The sequence below is a fragment of the Macaca nemestrina genome, chromosome 11 (genome assembly GCF_043159975.1).
Source record: "Macaca nemestrina isolate mMacNem1 chromosome 11, mMacNem.hap1, whole genome shotgun sequence".
In the NCBI taxonomy this organism is placed as follows: Eukaryota; Metazoa; Chordata; class Mammalia; order Primates; family Cercopithecidae; genus Macaca; species Macaca nemestrina.
Genome location: NC_092135.1, coordinates 95,067,373 through 95,087,330, shown reverse-complemented (window position 1 = coordinate 95,087,330; position 19,958 = coordinate 95,067,373).

The window sequence follows — 19,958 nt, the reverse complement described above, 5'->3', positions numbered from 1 at the left end:
TTCCCTTCATGATCTCTTTTACTGCCCTGGCTTTCATTAGTAACCATATGCTGACACATCTCAAATCTGAATCTTCTCTCATGTTCAACTCCATGTACATATTTTCAGACTTGGTGGTCCCAAATGCACTCCACACTCAGCTGAGCTCAGCATCTCCATCCCCCAACACTGCTCCTTTTCCTGCATTGCTCTCTCAGTGACCACAGAGAATCCTGTGCATTTCTTTATTTGGCCCATGCCTATAATTCTAGTTTCTACAATGAGAAATTGATTGTGTCTGATCTTATCGTCATGATTTTCATGAGTGAACTGAGTATATATTGAGTGCCCATCGTTCAGCATTCTGTTTTCCTGGAATTTTGTGTCTGCCTAGCACAGTGCTTCACATAGAATTGGCTGCTAGAGATCTCTTGTTGACTGATTTTCTTTTTTTTCTTAATGAAACATTTCAACAATGCAAGGAGAAAAAGATTGAAGAATAACAAATAATGATCTGTGTACCTGTCGCCCAGCTTAAGAAGTAAAATTTGGCTGGGTGTGGTGGCTCACGCCTGTAATCCCAGCACTTTGGGAGGCCGAGGTGGGTGGATCATCTGAGGTTGGAAGTTCGAGTGCAGCCTGACCAACATGGAGAAACCCTGTCTCTACTAAAAATACAAAATTAGCTGGGCATGTTGGCACATGCCTGTAATCCCAGCTACTGGGGAGGCTGAGGCAGGAGATTGCTTGAACTCGGGAGGTGGAGGTTGCTGTGAGTCGAGATCGCGCCATTGCCCTCCAGACTGGGCAACAAGAGAGAAGCTCCATCTCAAAAAAAAAAAAAAAAGGAAAATTTTAGAAGATAAAATTCAAGGCTCTGTGTACCCTCCATGATTCCATCTCTCTCCTTTCCCAAAGGCAATTGTTGTGCTTGATTTGATATTTATCATTCCAATGAATGTATTTATATTGTTAATACTATGCAGTACTCTTTTGAACATTTCAAACTTCATATAAAAGATACCAAACCATATTCCTTTACAGTTTTGTTGACATAATGTTGTTTTGGAGATTTATTCATGTTGGTACATGACACTAATTCATTCATTTTCACTGTTGTACAGTAGTTGTTTATATTTGTCCATTCTCTTGTGGATGAACACTTAGGTTGTATCCATTTAGTATTTCTCCTTGTTCATCTGTGGGAGTGGAATTGTTGGGTAACTTTAGTAGATGTTACCTAATTATACTTGTTTATAATCCCAAATGCAAGTAAGGCAGTTCCTGCTCACAACCAGCATTTGACGTGTCAGACTTTTAAATTATTGCACATCTAATTGGCACAAAGAGTAACTCATGGGATATTATTTTTATTTTTATTTATTTATTTTTGAGATAGGGTCTTGCTCTGTCGCCCAGACTGGAATGCAGTGGCACGATCATGGTTCACGGAAGCCTCAACCTCCTGGGCTCAAGTGATTTTCCCACCTCAGCCTTCTGAGTAGCTGGGACTACAGGTGTGCATCACCACACCTGGCTAATTTTTTGATTTTTTTTTGTAGAGACAGGGTTTCACCATTTTGCCCAGTCTGGTCTTAAACTCCTATCCTCAAGAGATCCTCCTGCCTTGGTCTCCCAAAGTGAATGCTGGATTGCAAGCATAAGCCACTGCGCCTGGCCTTCTTGGGGTTTTAAATTGCATTTCTCTGATGATTGCTGAGATCAAGTGTCTTTTTTGTGAGTTTATTGGCCAAACTTTTCTCTTTCATGAATCTCCTGTTTATATGATTTTTAAATTGTGGGAAAATGTTTTTTTAAATTTTGATAAAATATACATAAAATTTCAGTGCCATTAAGCACATCCATACTGTTGCACAACCTATATATCTTGTTATTTTTCTATTTCAATGTGTTTAAAATTGTTACCTACAATAAGAACTTTATTTTATACTGTGATCCAGTATGTACACAGGCATGCAAACATATAGATATAGACCTGAAATAAAAATTCCACGAAGTAACATTTATCTTTAATATGTGGAATGCGTTCAGATATTTTCTATTCTATTCTGTTTTATCTCATTAAATGCTAGTCCACAATCCACGAAATTGATTTCAGGATACCCTAATGGGTCAACTACAGTTTAAAAAAAACTGTTTTATTGGATTATGTTTCTTTTCTAGTTTTTGTAGTTTATTTTAGATACTAAGTCTTTGTGATATGCTTTGGAAATATTTTTACTAACATAGTTTATCTTTTGACATTATTCATGATATTTTGATATATTGAAATTTTCAGTTTTAATGTAATTAAATATTTTAATTTTTTTCCTTTGCATTTTTGGCTTCTTGTGTCTTGTTTTAGAAGTCCTTCCTTTTCTCACAGTCTTAAAGATATTTTCCTATATTGTCCACTGATTTGTTTTGAAGTTTTTTTTTTTTTTTTTTTTTTAGATGGAGTCTCACTCTTGTCACCCAGGCTGGAGTGCAATGGTGCGATCTTGGCTCACTGCAACCTCTGCCTCCTGGGTTCAAGTGATTCTCCTGCCTCAACCTCCTGAGTAACTGGGATTACAAGTGTGCACCACCACACCCAGCTAATTTTTGTATTTTTAGTAGAGACAGGGTTTCACCATGTTGGCCAGGCTTGTCTCAATCTCTTGACCTCAGGTGATCCACCTGTCTTGGCCTCCCAAAGTGCTGGGATTACAGGTGTGAGCCACTGTGCCTAGCTTGTTTTAAAGTTTTGATTTTCTACTTAGATATTTAATTAAGCTGACATTAATTTTTGTGTGTGTTATGAGGTAGGGATATAACCTCATTTGACACCACATGATGTGATATGGAGCCATATGATATGACAACATATGAAACCAACTCTTCCAGCATCATTTATTGAATAGTCAGTCTTTACTCCTACTGATCTGCAATGCTACCTTTGTCAAATATCATGTTCCCATATATGAGTAGGTGAGATGGTTTGGCTGTGTCCCCACCCAAATCTCATCTTGAATTGTAATCCCCATAATTCTCACGTGTCGAGGGAGGGAGTTGTGGGAGGTGATTGGATCATGGGGACGGTTTCCTCCATGCTGTTCCTGTGATAGTGAGTGAGTTATCACGAGATCCAATGGTTTTATAAACATCTGGCATTTCTCTTGCTTGCACTTCTCTCTCCTGCCGCCATGTGAAGAAGGTCCTTTCTTTCCCTTTACCTTCTGCCATGATTGTAAGTTTCCTGAGGTTTCCCCAGCCATGTGGAACTGTGAGTCAACTAAACCTCTTTTCCTTTATAAATTACCAAGTCTCTGGTATTTCTTTATAGAAGTGTGAAAATGGACTAATACAGTAGGTCTGTTCCTGAGGCCTCTATACTATTCTGCCAATTGCTGTATTGCCTTGGCTGCTAATCTTTTGTAATAAATCTTGACATCTGGTATGGTATGTCTCTCTGCTTTGTTCTTCTTTATAAATGTCTTGGTTATTCTTAGTGTCCATAAATTTTGAAATCAGTCTGTCAAGTTTCATGAAAAACTCTGTTGGTATTTTTATTAGAATTACATTGATTAACAGATTGATTTGGGAATACTGAAATGTTTAAAACTTTGACTTTTCTCATCCACTAAGATGGTATACCTCTCTACTTGTTTTTTGTTTGTTTGTTTGTTTTTGTTTTTGAGACAGTCTTGCTCTGCTGCCCAGGCTCAAGTGCAGTGGCATGATCTCGGCTTACTGAAGCCTCTGCCTCCCAGATTCAAGCGATTCTCCTGCATCAGCATCCCGAGTAGCTGAAATTAGAGTTGTGTGCCACCATGCCTATTTTTAGTAGAGGTGGGGTTTTTCATGTTGGTCAGGCTGGTCTTGAACTCCTGACCTCAGGTGATGCACCCACCTCAGCCTCCCAAAGGGCTGGGATTATGGGCTTGAGCCACCATACTCAGCCATCTCTACTTATTGAGATCTTTTTAAATGTCTTGCAGTAATGTTTTATAATTTCCTCCAAATAGATTTTGTATATATTTTTTTAGATTTATTCATAGGTGCCTTCTAGTTTAGGTTGCTATAGTAAATGGTATCTTTTCTTTTTCAAGTATGTTTCCTATCCCCTAACCTTAGTGGTTAGCATAAGTCAATAAAAAATTATAAAACACCAAAAAATTAAGTTATCTAATTTTTCATCAATGATGTATAACAGGAGTTGCAAACTATGGCAAACTGTGGGCCAAATCTAGCCTGCTCCCTGTTTTTGCAAATAAGATGTTATTGAAACACAGCCATGCCCACTTGTTTACATATTGTCTATGGCTGCTTTTGCACTACAATGGCAGAGTTGAATAGTTAAGATAGAGATCATATGGCCAGCAAAATCTAAACTATTTGCTCTTTGATTCTTTATAGTTAAAAAAAAAAAAAAAAGCACCTGCCACCTGGAGTATGATAGCACCAGTAATTTTTGTATATGTATCTTATATTGAGCAACTGGGTTGAACTGTCTCACTAGTGCTGACGACTTACATGTTAATTCTCTTAGATCGTTTTTCAAACTATTATATTGTCTATGATTAATGATACTTTTGTTTTTTCCTTTCCGGACCTTATGCTAGCTTACTTCTTTTGAGGAATGTTGAGTAGAAGTAGTGATAGCAGACCAGGCGTGGTGCCTCACGCCTGTAATCCCAGCACTTTGGGAAGCCAAGGAGGGCAGATCATCTGAGCTCAAGAGTTTGAGACCAGCCTGGCTAACATAGTGAAACCCTGTTTCTACTAAAAATTAAAAAAAAAAAAATTAGCTAGGTGTGGTGGCATGCACCTGTAATCACAGCTACTTGGGAGGCTGAGGCAGGAGAATCGCTTGAACCCAGGAGGCAGAGGTTGCAGTGAGCCAAGATGGCACCATTGCACTCCAGCTTGGGCAACAAGAGCAAAACTCCGTTTCAAAAAAAAAAAAAAAAAAAAAAAGGCTTCCTAGCTTTGTTCCTGACTTTAAAAAAATTCTTCTAACTTTTCACCATGAAGTAACAGGTTTGCTTTCAATTTTTGGTAAATACCAAATATCAAATTAAGGAAGTTGTCCTCTTCTATTTTTCTAAGAGTTGTTTCTTAATTATCAATGAATGCTGAGTTTATCAAATGCTTTTCTGATACCTATCGAACACCTATTAGATCGCATGCTTTTCTTTTGATTCTTTGACCATTGTGTATTATAGTATGAAAAATCATTAGAACGAATAATATATATTTGTATTTTTCTTCTGGTTTTCTAATTTCCTTTCTCTTCCATCCTTTGGCAATTTGACATCTATTCAACCACATAAAGTTATCAGATTAAAATGAACTTCTTGACAATAACTATAGTGGATGTTTCTGACTGTGTCTGAGCTGAAACTGGTTAAGTGGTGTCAATTCACAGTACACCACAGGAAAGTCTGCAAGATCTTTTCTACATTCAGAGACGAGAGAGAGGGAAGTGCGAGGACAGTATACTGCTTGGTCTCCATCGCTTCAGACCCGTGCAATAGGTGTGAATTCTCTGGAGAAGGTATGGTATCCACATTTCTGCATGGACCAGCGCATAGCATTGGCCTTATGTGGCCTGAAGGGTTAGCGATGTCACTCAGGATATCAAAGGTGTTTTACAGGTCTCTCTGAGCTTCAGCAGAAGAGTGGCAAGACAACGGGATGGCAAAGGGTTTCAGAGGCTCAGCAGACTCAGTAGGTACCCAGCAAATCCCTGAGGGACAGTGGCAGTTCCTAGTGTTGATTTATTCCTCAACACTTGTGAGACACCCTTATGACTTTCTAGCATCACTTAGGGTCTGGAGTGGAGGTAGGGAGCACATAGCCAGGAACATATTTGGGTTTAAATGTTAATGTAACTTTAGGCTCTTGGGGCTTTAGGAGTTAGGGCTCCACATCCCTACCTGCAGCATTCTAAGAGTTTTTTCACTTAAAGTTTTTGCATGTCAGTAAGATCTATTGTAGACCTTGCAGTACTCCTAAAGACTTACCAGAGACTATTTGGTGGATTTTATATTTGCCAGCTTATTTTTCACCAAGGGTCATGCACTGGCAGTTACACAGCAGAGAAAGAGTAAATGTGAAACATGCAAGCACATTTCGGGATTCTTTTGCTTTGTTCTTAATTTCCTTGCAAATGCTACATCCAACCGCAAAGTGCCAGACAGTAAATCTTAATTCTTTCCTGTTTCTACAGAAATTGAGGGTGCTTTCCTATGGGTTCTACCATCGCTGGTTGACAGCTACGTGTTCCACAGACTGGATGGAAAAACCCAGCTGTATCTTTGTGTCTCTGAATGTCATTAACTAATTTTCAAGTATTCAATGAAACCACAGATATACTTGGCCAAGTATTTTTCCCCCTGAGTTTTAGAAAATATGCACATCTTAAGAAATATATTGCATATATTCCTTATTCACTTACCACCGAATGTTCCAAATCTTGCATTACAGGAGTTAGAGACTGTCCAAAAAGCTTGTTGAACCATTTTTGAAAATGTTCTTTTACAAAAACAGGAAGTCACAATATACCAAATGTCAGGTAACTTTGAATTTCAGAGGAGCTGGATTAGGTTCAAAACTTTTGAAATCATAAATTTGAGCTGGTTCTAAATCAGAGTGTTGACTAGTCTCCTACTTTCTAATTATTTTTCCTCTTCTATGCTCATGTGTGTGTCTGTGTATGTATACAGTGCACATTTCTTATACACTCTAAAGTGCAGTGATGAGAGGAAGAAATTTCCATGTTTTGATTACATTAAATTTGGGGAGGAAGAAAAGCCATCTTGTGATTACAGACTCAGAATTCAGACTTGGTATTTCAGAATCAGAGGATATTTAATCCTCTATAAGCAGTGTGATTTCGGTCTTGTTGTCTGTCATTGGTTAAAGCCACTGAAACTGGGGACATTTACACTTAATAATTTACTTTAGAGACTTATTTTGGCCAAGCGCAGTGGCTCATGTCTGTAATCCCAGCACTTTGAGAGACCGAAGTGGGTGGATCACCTAAGGTCAGGAGTTCGAGACCAGCCTGATCAATATGGTGAAACCCTGTCTCTACTAAAAATACAAAAATTAGCTGAGCGTGGTGATGCACACCTGTAGTCTCAGCTACTCGGGAGGCTGAGACAGGAGAATTGCTTGAACCCAGGAGGCAGAGGTTGCAGTGAGCTGAGATCGCACCATTGTACTCCAGCCTGGGCAAGAGAGAGAGACTTGGTCTCAAAAAAAAAAAATTATTTCACAGATTACCTAATATATTATTGAAAAAGGTGCTTTGTAAAGATAACAAAAAGTGTGTATGGTACATATTTTAATCTGTTTGCGTTGCTAGGACAGAATACTGGAGACTGGGTAATGTGTAAACAATAGAAATTGATTTCTCGCAGTTCTGGAAGCTGGGGAGTCCAAGGGCAAGATGCAGGCATTTGACGTTTGGTGAGGGCCTTCTTGTTGCATCCTCACATGGCAGAAGGGGCGATACTGTGTCCTCACATGGCAGAAGGCTGAAGGGCAAGAAAAGGCCTAAACTAGTTCCTTCCAGCTCTTTTACAAGGCACCAATCCATTCATGAGGGTACAGCCTGCACAACTTAATCACTTCCTACAAAGCCCCGCCTCTTAATACCGCTACAATGGAAATTAAGTTTCAACATGAAGTTGGAAGGAGACACATTCAAACAATGGCAGTGTATGTTATAGATTTATTCTATGATTTTTTTTTTTTTTTTTTGGCTGGGGGTCAGGAGAGATACTTGGAAATATTCCAAGACCTGAAAACATAGCAAAAACCTGACATAATGCTATATTCTACATTTCCTTAATGGACAGAGCTATATAAGATGATTTAGAATGAGCAGCTGACTTTTGGAGAATGAAGAAGGCACTAGCTTCTTCACAATGTCCTGTACATTGGAGGAGGTCACTTTTGTTTAGTTAATACAAATTTTAACTGAAGGTGTATTATGTGATCAGGTATGGGTATGTTTGGGATAAAAAGATGAATTTAAAATTAGCCTTGCCCTTCAAGAGTCTACACTAGAGTGGGAAACAGACAACTCATTGTTGTTTAAAGTGGAAAGTCCAATCGAAGTGCTTATATCAGGTATAGACATTGTACAAAGGATTAACTGTGTCTGGGGGGGGTGAGGGAGAGGTGGTGAGGAATTTACAGCACCTAGCACTGTGGATGGCATATGGTAGAGACTCAATAAATGTTAGTTCCCTTCTCTCCTTCCTTTAGGTATAACGTGTTGACTGTTATATACAAAGATTTTGATGCCACTGTGTCCTAACAGCAAGGGATTTTGAATTTAGAATTCTTTTCTGGCCAGGTGGGGTGGCTCATACCTGTAATCCCAGCACTTTGGGAAGCCAAGGTGGGTGGATTGAGGTCAGGAGGTTAAGACCAGCCTGGCCAACATGGTGAAACCCCATCTCTACAAAAAAATACAAAAATTAGACTTGATGGCCAGGCTTGATGGCGGGCTCCTGTAGTCTCAGCTACTTGGGAGGCTGAGTCAGGAGAATCGCTTGAATATGGGAGGTGGAGGTTGCAGTGAGCTGAGATTGCACCACTGCACTCCAGCCTGGGTGACAGAGTGAGACCCTGTCTCAAAAAAACAAAACAAAACAAAACAAAAGGAATTATTTTCTTATGGACAGTTAGCACTAATTCCTCTATATTTAGAAATTTTTGATTCTTCTGGGGACCAGTGACCAATATTTACAAAATTGTTCAATAGTTTAATGAGCAAGCTAGGAACAAAAAATAGACCCACAAATTAATAATCAACTATAAACCTGGCCCCTGATATAAATGTACCAGCCACATTTGTGAGGGTTCCTGAGCCAGGTTTCTGTTTTTATTTCATTTCAGCAGCATAGAAGGTCATCAAACTTCTAAAAGTAGCACTTATTAAACTTTTCCTAGGCCCGCGAAGAGCATAAGTGAATAAAGACCTACTCCTAGAGCTTGGGAGTGTGAAGGTTTGGTAGGGGGTGGATTGGAGAGAGATAGTGCAGAGAGGTCCAGTGCAAACACAAAATGTGTAGAGTCTCAGGTTGATTTAAAAGATGTATGCAAATGTTACACTCCATGCCATACTATATCTGTTTGCTTATGTAAATATGAAAATACTGCTTCAAGTTACCTACCAAGTGACTTAATTCCCTGAATCATTAAATACAATTGACATCCAAGGAAGAAGAGCTGTGTTTCTTCTTTGACTCTCTGAGCCCCTCGTTCACCATTTTCAGCAACTTGATTTTTTTTTACAAAAATTAATTAAAAAATGAACAAATATCAGAAACTTGATCTTAATAACATATATATCTTAATATGTATGACAAAATTGATACATATTATGTATATGATATATAAATTAATATACAGCACTGGTTGTGTGACCAATGAATAAGCTGAAATTGTGGCTTGATTACTACATTCCTCATTTTCCACCTTTTGAAACATTCTGGCTTCTCATCCTAGTTCAGAAATAAGATGCAGGATTCGCACTCACTGCAGCAGCACAGGCATCAGGTCTTACACATGATGGGGTGGAAACGTGTCTCTCTTGCTTGTCTCTCCAGAAAATCATCTCATTCCTTGTCACTTTCTTATTATCATAATGCCATACCGACTGTTCACTCTCCTCTCTCATTTATGTATTTCTTTCCACTTTTCAAAGCATTTTCATATACATTTTGTTATATGATTCTCCATGGTATTGAGGACAGGCATCCTTAGCCTCATTTGACTAGTAATAAACTAAGGTTTGGGGAGATTAAATTATTTACTCAAAGTTACATTCATTCAAAAGTATTTGCTCTGTATCTACTATGTGCCAGATCCTACACAATGAGCTAGAAACATCAAGGTGGATTAAACACAGTCCATGCCCCTAAAAGAGGAGACAGAAAAGTAATCAGGCAATTATAGGATCAAGGGATAAATACAATAATAGGGGTTAAGCAGAGGGCACTAAACATAAACCTTAGGGATACTCCTAATCCAAACTTGGGAGGTGAAGTGAGTAAAGGAAAATTCATGGGGTTAGTGACATCTAAACTGAGATCTGAAGGACAAGAAGATGAACCAGATGAAAATGATATTGAGGGGAGTGAAACTATAAACAGGAAACAGCAATATGCAAAGGCTCAGAGGAAGAAGAAATATACATCAGGGGAGCTGCTTTCAGCACAGTGTATAAAGTGTGACAAGGAGGCAAGGTTGCCCTGTTTAGTCACACAAGCTGTGCTACTCCAGCAGTCATCATTCATTCACAGACTAGGCTGGGAATGGCATCCTCCAGAGTTGAGCAATGTGGCTTCTCTGCAAGAAGAATGATGGGTGGGGAGTGTGAGGACTCTGAACATCATACATACTGAGGTGTTTGTAAACAGGCTGAAAGCAATGGAAAGCCATTGGAGGGGTTGTGGCATGATCAGGCTTGCCTTTCAGAAGGTTGTTCTGCCTATACTGTGGAGAATAGATCCAGGGAAACCAATGCTTATCAGCCTTCCAATCAGTAGATAAACATTGAGAGTGGCCTGGAGCGAGGTCCAGGAAGATCAGAGTTAGGGACAGATTTAAGAGATCTGAAGAACATGGATTCACAAGACTCGGTGACTGGCAGGATGTGAGAGGTGAGCGGGAAACAGAGGAACCAAGTGTGAGCTCCAGCATTTGTTCTTAGATCAACCCTGGGTCCAGGGTGGTGTCATTTACTGAGAGTGGGGGAACACTGGAGGAGGAAGATTATTAATTTTTGTTTTGGACAGGCTGAGTATGAGGTGATTTTGAGACATCCAAGAGAGAAGCAGGCAGCTGGGTGGGACTGGAGATCAGGAGAAACATGGAGGATCTAAGACAGAATGTCATCAGCATGGACCTGTGTGGAACTGATCAGAGTCACTGTGGTTTCAGGACAGTAGGCTCGGAGCACCCTGTGGAGTGGTGGAGGAGGTAAGGAAGTGGAGATCAGAAAAAAAGGAGACATTTATTTTGAGAAGTTTGGCTGTGAAGGAGAAGAAAGAGGGGCATTTAAATTTTGTGAATTTGGGCCTGCTGAGGTGGGTCATGCCTGTCATCCAAGCACTTTGGGAGGCCGAGGTGGGCAGATCACTTGAGGACAGGAGTTTGAGACCAGCCTGGCCAACATGGTGAAACTCTGTCTCTACCAAAAATACAAAAATTAGCTGGGCGTGGTGGTGAACACCTGTAATCCCAGCTACTCGGGAAGCTGAGACAGGAGAATCACTTGAACCCAGGAGGTGGAGGTTGCAGTGAGCTGAGACTGCACCACTGCATTCCAGCCTGGGTGACAAGAGTGAGACTTCGTCTCAAAAATAAAGTAAAATAAAATAAAATAAAATAAAATGTGAATTTGGGCTATCATTTTTCTGCAGGAAGATTGAGAATGGTTGCTGAGACTCTGCAGTGTCCTAGTGAAGTTTAAAGACCATAATTGCATGCTAAAATGCCCAGTCAGGGTTTTTTCTCTTTTAAAGAAGCTTGGTGCTTTTATCTACATTTATTTGCAGCTTCTCTTCTTTCCTCCCCCCGTTATCCCTCTGTATTCTATGGTGAATCTTACTTTCTCACCTTCCATTGTTTTATTTTTTCCAGGACAACTATCTGAAGAAGTTAAAAATAAACGGAATAACATTTTTAAAACCACAGTAAAAGGCAGAAGTTTTAATGCAAAACAAACAAAATATTCATTTGAGCAATGTCTCACAGGAAAAACTTATTAATACTTCATTTCTAAATCATCGTAATAACTGACTTCTTTTTTTTTTTCTTTTTTAGGGCAGGGTCTGGTTCTGTTGCCCATGCTGGAGTGCAGTGGCATGATCATAGTTCACTGCAGCCTCCACCTATTGGGCTCAAACCATCCTCCCACCTCAGCCTCCCAAGTAGCTGGGACTGCCCCAAGCCCTGCTAATTTTTGTATTTTTGGTAAAGATGGGGTCTTACCATGTTGCCCAGTCTGGTCTCAAGTTCCTGAGCTCAAGCGATCCTCCCGCCTCAGCCTCCCAAAATGCTGGGATTATAAGTGTGAGCCACCGTGCCTGGCTAACTTACTCTTTCTACTTGTTCTATTTCTCAACATTTTTTTTTGTGTTGTTGGTTTTTACACTTTTTGTAGGAGGTGAGATTACAAGTAGGCATTCACAGAAAAACTTGGTATATATTGAGTAGAATTGCCAGCTAGTATTGCCTTCAATTGCATGCTTTTAAAATCAAACAGTTTGTCATTATTTATTGAATTTATGCAGAGAAGTGTAAGGCATGTCTAGTACCCATTAGAAGTTTATAATGAGGGAAACAACACATATAAAAAACAAAGCATATGAAATTATGGAAGGCTAACACCCATAAAACAAAGAGAATAGATGAACAATAGATGAAATAAAACAATGAAATACTTAATCGAATGATACTGACTATAAGTTTGTTAGCAGGTCAAGGAAAATAAAGATCGAGAGCCAAGGAAGGCATTCCCTGGGATAAAGATCATAAATTTCAACAAATCAACACTAAAAGTAACTTTATAATATTGATTTAAAAAACCATATTTCTTCAATTCTAAGGTGTCATCTTTTCACATTTTTTTTTTTTTTTTTTTTTTTGAGACGGAGTCTCGCTCTGTCGCCCAGGCCGGAGTGCAGTGGCGCGATCTCGGCTCACTGCAAGCTCCGCCTCCCGGGTTCACGCCATTCTCCTGCCTCAGCCTCCCGAGTAGCTGGGACTACAGGCGCCCACAACCGCGCCCGGCTAATTTTTTGTATTTTTAGTAGAGACGGGGTTTCACCGTGGTCTCGATCTCCTGACCTTGTGATCCGCCCGCCTCGGCCTCCCAAAGTGCTGGGATTACAGGCGTGAGCCACCGCGCCCGGCCATCTTTTCACATTTTAATATCACAGATGTAACAGCTAACATTCATCTTGCACTTACTTTGTACCAGGTTCCCTTATGTGTGCTTTACATGTGCTGACTCATAGAATCTGGGATATTCCATGTCATCTTCTGCTCTCTAAAAAGTTGTCATTAAACCAATGTTACAAACTTAAACTCCATGACTGTTTAGAATCCAGGCACCACTGTAGGTGCAGAAATAAATAGTGTTTACAGATATACATTAATAAAAATTACATTGAGGAAATGTTCTAATTTCCTTAGCCTAGATTGATAGGCCCTTGGTTTTGTTTTGTGAAGGTCATTTGATACCCCTAAGACATCTGTGGATCTTCTGTAACTTAGCCATTCAGTCAAGGGGCACAATAGTTTCAAAACAGAAAAGTCTCCGTGCATCAGGATTTAACCTCATGCAGTAATCATCATTATCTGCCTCTGCTTGTGGTTTGCACCCAGGTCAGGGAGATGGTTCTGATTTATTTACACACAGGGATGAACTATCTAAGCCACCAGTGTGAAGCCAAAATATATAATTATATTGGGTTGGGTTCTCCAGGCAACGGTCTCTGAGATGGAGAATTGCGTGCAGGTTATTTACTGGGGCATGTTTTCAGGCACAACCCTGGTGGGGATGAGAGGAGCAGGACTGGGTAGAAGAAGTTGATCTGTGATGCATTTGCAGCACAGGCCCCAGCAGATCCCAGAGGGAATATTGGAGCTAAGATGTGCTTTCGGAGATGTCCTTAGTTGAGGCAAAAGGGGCTGGGCCTTTGTACTCTCACATTCATGGGATATGAATAGTTCCAAGGGAGGGCTTGTAATGAGGTGAGATGGTTGCTTTTGACTGAGGGTAATTCCTGAAGGAAGAATCAGTTTCAAGCTATCAGCAGGCAACACTCCCTGCAGCTGGGGGCATAAAGGCTTTGGTCCTGAATGTGGGAACTGGGTGGCACACTACAGCATCCACGACAGTGAAATACTGTGTATTCATAAGTTTATATGTTGATATGGTTTGACTGTGTCCCCACCCAAATCTCATCTTAAATTGTAGCTCTTATAATTCCCTCTTATCGTGGGAGGGACCTGGTGGGAGGTAATTCAGTCATGGGGGTGGGTCTTTCCCATGCGGTTCTCATGATAGTGAATAAGTCTCATGAGATCTGATGGTTTTATAAAGGGGAGTTCCCCTACACAAGCTCTCTTCCCTGCCACCATGTAAGACATGACTTTGCTCCTCTTTTGTCTTCTGCCATGATTGTGAGGCCTCCCCAGCCATGTGGACCTGTGAGTCAATTAAACCTCTTTTCTTTATAAATTACCCAGTCTCGGGCAGTCCTTTATAGCAGCATGAAAATGGACTAATACATATGTTTTATATAAACATATAAAATACAAACACAGATATACAGATAAACACATACATTTATGTGTACATTTATATTTACAAAATTTAAAAAAGCATATATCAAGTAAATAAAACAACCATAGCGAAATGTGATATGGTATACTGGGTAGATTTAGTAGAGTAGCTATGGTCACTATAGTACAGTGGGTCTCAGCCTTGCTCTTTAGGGAATATTTTTGAAATTTGAGACAGCATATCTGGTTGTCACAAAGAATGGAATGCTCAAGCATCTATTGATTAGAAATTAAAGATGGTAGGTGTACTGGAATGTGGTCTTTCAAATGTCCCACTGGATATTCATGTAGGTAAAAATCTGTTTGCGGCCGGGCGCGGTGGCTCAAGCCTGTAATCCCAGCACTTTGGGAGGCCGAGACGGGCGGATCATGAGGTCAGGAGATCGAGACCATCCTGGATAACCCAGTGAAACCCCGTCTCTACTAAAAAATACAAAAAAAAATTAGCCGGGCGAGGTGGCGGGCGCCTGTAGTCCCAGCTACTCGGGAGGCTGAGGCAGGAGAATGGCGTGAACCCGGGAGGCGGAGCTTGCAGTGAGCTGAGATCCGGCCACTGTACTCCAGCCTAGGCGACAGAGCCAGACTCCGTCTCAAAAAAAAAAAAAAAAAAAAAAAAAAAAAAAAAAAAAAATCTGTTTGCAATTATCTTAGCCTGGAACTTAACCCATTTTAAATATAAACACGATGTTTTAGTTTAGATTTTTCCATTCTAGGAATGTAACTATGTTGTGGTATCAGTCAGGATCTAGTTGGGAAAACAAACTACATTACTATTATTTTTGAGATGGAGTCTTGCTCTGTCACCCAGGCTGGAGTGCAGTGTCATGATCTCTGCACCCTGCAACCTCCACCTCCCGGGTTCAAACGATTCTCCTGCCTCAGCCTCCTGAGTAGCTGGGATTACAGGTACCCGCCACCACACCCAGCTAATTTTTGTATTTTCAGTAGAGATAGGGTTTCACCATGTTGGTCAGGCTGGTCTCGAACTCTTGACCTCAAGTGGTCTGCCGGCTTCAGCTGCCCAAAGTGCTGGGATTACAAGTGTGAGCACTGTGCCCGGCCCAACCTACATTATTTTAACAGAAATAACATTTTCTTGTTTGCCCCGAGAATATGTGTCAGCAGCACTTTGTGGATGCGGTATTTACCCTGAGATAACTTTGCCATGAAATATCTCACTTTTATTATTTTTGCATTGCTCTAACATATCAACCTTGCAAACAAAAGACGTCATTCTATTTATAGCATTCTGTTTCTAGTAGTGGCGTTTCCATTTACAAAATATAGTAATTCTCGATCACTGAAAATGTCAAATTCTAGAAAATGTAGCATTCCTACACATGATGTTAACAGCGTTCTCGAACAGTTGTTGGCTGAAGAGTCACTTGATGATATCTGATTTTTCTGAAATAGATGATTTTGATGTTAGTTCTATTTAGCAATAACTCCAAGAACAGTTTTTAGATTTTATTTTCACATTGAAAATCAGATTTGCTTCAACCTCAAAGAGCGTGTTTTTGTAAAATATTAAATGAGTGCAGGCAGTGAGCGATACTTTTTGTTGTTGTTGTTGAGACAGAGTTTCGCTCTTGTTGCCCGGGCCGGAGTGCAACAGTGCGATTTCAGCTCACCGCAACCTCCACCTCCTGGGTTCAAGCGATTCTCCTGCCTCAGCTTCCCTAGTAGCTGGGATTACAGGCGCACACCACCATGCTCAGCTAATTTTTTTTTTTTTTTTTTGTATTTTTGGTAGATACAGGGTTTCACCATCTTAGCCAGGCTGGTCTTGAACTCCTGACCTCAGGTGATCTGCCCTCTTCGGCCTCCCAAAGTGCTGGGATTACAACTACGAGCCACCGCGCCCAGGCAGCTATACTTTTGTTTCTAAACAAAAAAAGGGTTAATATGGGGAATTGCTTAAATAGTCCCATTTAATAGGGGGAATTGTTTAAATAGGTGTTAGAGGACTGAAAAAGCAAAAAGGGAGCACAGATACAGTACCTTTAAGAAGCAGCTATCACCAGTAGGGCTGGGGACAATGGGAAAAGGTTAGTTATTAGAACTCAAAGTTTGGAAGAGGGGCCCTTTTCTTCTCTTCATGTCTTCATTCCTGAAGGGTCTGAATCCATTTTTTAATCCTTTTAAAAAATTATAGTAGCTTCCATCAACTTTTACTATAGGATATGGAAGTGCTAAGAGGTACCACAGAAAATCCAGAACATTGTCCTTCCTGTCCCCATCGTCCTCCCTGTTCCCACTGTGTTGTAGCAAACCAGTTTCCTCTTGTTAATGGGAATCAGTAACCCCACACAGAGAGTAACCCCGGCTTTGCCTGTTGTTTCCATAGCATGTGGAACTGAAAGTGGACACATCCCAGTCTTAGCTTCCAATTCAATGAAACCATAATTGTGATCCCTGGTGGGAACCCTCTCTTGGGAAGTAACACCCCCAAACCAGCAGAGCTCAAAGCTACAGGCACTGGAAGCAAACACTGGATGAGCGGATTATTGGGGGTAATGATGAGAAGAACCACTTCTACTACAACCACCACTCCCTTCTCCCTCCCAGCCCCACCCTTGATTCTTGGACCTTGTATTTTGGGGGAAGCAGTACTATGTACTGACTCCTGACTCAAAGCATTTTCTGTATCCTCCGAGAGGTAACTTCACTATTTTAGTGTGCTATTTTCCAACTGGTGCCGGAACTCAGTCTTCGGTAGAACTCCATCATCCTTCCAGGTCAGCTGCTTCTGGCAGATGAGGTATAGATAAGACTGGAAAATTCAATTTGCATGAGTCCATTGCTGCATTTCTTTTGCCATGAGTTCCTCAGAAAGAAGTAATATTGTGTAGACTATATAACGGTGAATAAGATACAACATAAGTCATGGATGGTAGTTCTGTCAGAAACACTCTCTGGGACGGGCGTGGTGGCTTATGCCTGGAATTCCAGCACTTTGGGAGGCCGAGGCAGGCAGATTACCTAAGGTCAGGAGTTCCAAGACCAGCCTGGCCAACATGGTGAAACCCCGTCTTTACTAAAAATGCAAAAATTAGCCAGACGTGGTGGCGCATGCCTGTAGTCCCAGCTACTTTGGAGGCTGAGGCAGGAGAATCACTTGAACCCAGGAGGTGGAGGTTGCAGTGAACCGAGATCATGCCACTGCACTCCAATCTGGGCAACAGAGCAAGACTCCATCTCCAAAAAGAAAAGAAACACTCGCTGGGCACAAATCCACATCAGCCGGGCATGGAGGCTCACACCTATAATCCCAGCACTTTGGGAGGCTGAGGTGGGTGGATCACGTGAGGCCAGGGGTTTGAGACCAGCCTGGTCAACATGATGAAACGCTGTCTGTACTAAAAGTACAAAAATTAGCTGGGCGTGTTGGCGCACTCCTGTGATCCCAGCTATGCAGAATGCTGAGGCAAGAGAATCGCTTGAACCTGGGAGGCAGAGATTACATTGAGCTGAGATCATGCCACTGCCCTCCAGCCTGGGCAACAGAGCAAGACCCTACCTCAAAAAAAAAAAAAAAAAAAGGCAAGCAAGCAAGCAAAAGAAAACAAATTGATATCCACAATATGTGTCTACTTTAGTGAAGACAAGTAACTGTTCCCTCCATAAAGGAAGGGTTCCAATATAACCAATTTGCTACCACGTGGCTGACTAGTCTCCCTTGGAAATGGTGCTTCTCAATGTGTGATTTCTGATGTTGTCAGATATCAGCCTTACTGCAGAGAAGCCTAAGATGTGAAGCCCAAGGATAGTCTTTATTCCTGACTCCATGGCGACTTTGAGCAAGCACTGCAGTAGGTGGAGAAAGAGGCCCACTCCACAGAATGTGTCACTCACCTAATTACTGAAAGCCTTCTCAGAGTAGATGCTCTATGGTGAGCATTCACATGGCACACAAATTCCTCACACTTTGTGCCCATTCTGAAAGGTGCACCCACAAACCTCTTTCCCAGACCACCTCGTCTTTCCAAGTTGCTGACCATTCAGCAAAACCATCAATAATTGCCTGTGAATGAGTGTAGATCTATACCTCTGACCATCTCTCTTAATCCAGACAAAGTAGAGACTAGGTGCACTGCTGGAAATTTCTTGCACTGAGAAAATTTCCCTTCAGTACTGTCATCAGGGGGCATTCCTTATTGAGATTGTGATGCTGGAATAGACCACTTCCAGCTTGTGCCCGTATATTTAGGAGAACTGTCTGTAAATAGTTAACTGGTCTTAAGAAATTCCCCATGAAGTTGAAGATAAGGAGGCACTAGGAGTAAGTATCAAAGGAATCTGAGCCACCGGCTAAGGCAACTTGTGCGTTCTGGACCTGCTTAAGCTCAGTCTCTTACAAACCATTTCCATTTGATGAGGAATTACTCTTGTGTATGTCCAGTCTTATGGATTGGTGGATCAGATAACACTCAGTTCATAATGGGCAGCTGAGCTTGCAGTCACTTGATTGTCTCATGGCCAGTCATTCAAATTCACTTAGCAAGCTAGAGACCATTCCTCAAATAGAAAATTGTTATCTGCAGAAGAGGGCATGGCTTGCTTTACAACTAAGGAATTGTAGATCTAATCAAGGTTCACCAGAGGCTCTATATAGCATCCTTATTTGCCACAGACACTTTAAGTATCATTGGATTCCTCTGGGTCATCAAATCCTGCTACAGATATTTCTTCTTCCCTTACTCCTAATAAAAAATTCCAGCCTTATGGGTTGCTGTATAAATGGGTCACAGTATCACACTCAGATGTGGTATGTATTGCCTCTAAAATCCAAAGATACCCAGAAAGTATTGTGTCTCTTTTCTTAGTGGTAGATGGTAAAAGGTGAAGTAATTTTTTGTCTTTTACCTTGGAGAGAATATCCTGGTGTTTTCTAGACCACTGGACCTCCAGAAACTTCACTAAGGTGATAAATTTTCTTGGGGTTTATACCCAATCTCTGGCTCACATGTGTGTTGTTAAGGCAGCTAAAATATTTGTTACTTCCTGTGTATCAGGACCAATCAGTTCGATGTCTTTAACATAGTGATCAAGACCTGTGCAGATGAGATTATGCCAGCGAGTGGGAGTGTTTACATCCCCTACAGAAGACTGTAAAGGTGTACTGTTGGCCTTGCCATATACAAGAAAACAACTTTTGGTGAAAATTGAAATAGATAAAAAGCATTTGCGATATCAATAGTGCACACTAGGGCTGTGTTGCTTTGTTGCAGTAAAGACAGCATATACAGAGTAGCAGCTGCAACTGACATTACCATTTGATTAAGTTTACAACTTAATAACAAATCATAGTTATTCTCTAAGATCTTTTGCATAGGCCAAACAGGTGAGTTAAATGGGGATGTGACAGTATTATCATTCCGGTATCTTCTACATCTTTTCTGGTGGTAGTAATTTCTACATATTTCCAGGGATTGAGCACTGTTGTTGGTTTTCTATTCTGGTATCAAGAGGAAATTCCAGAGGCTTCCATTTGGCCTGTCTTACCATAATAAACTTTACTATGTGGGTCAGAGAAGTGATGTTGGGATTCTGTTAGTTACTGAGTATGTCTATTCTAATTAAGAGTTGAGGAGATAACTATAGTTTGGGTGTGCAGA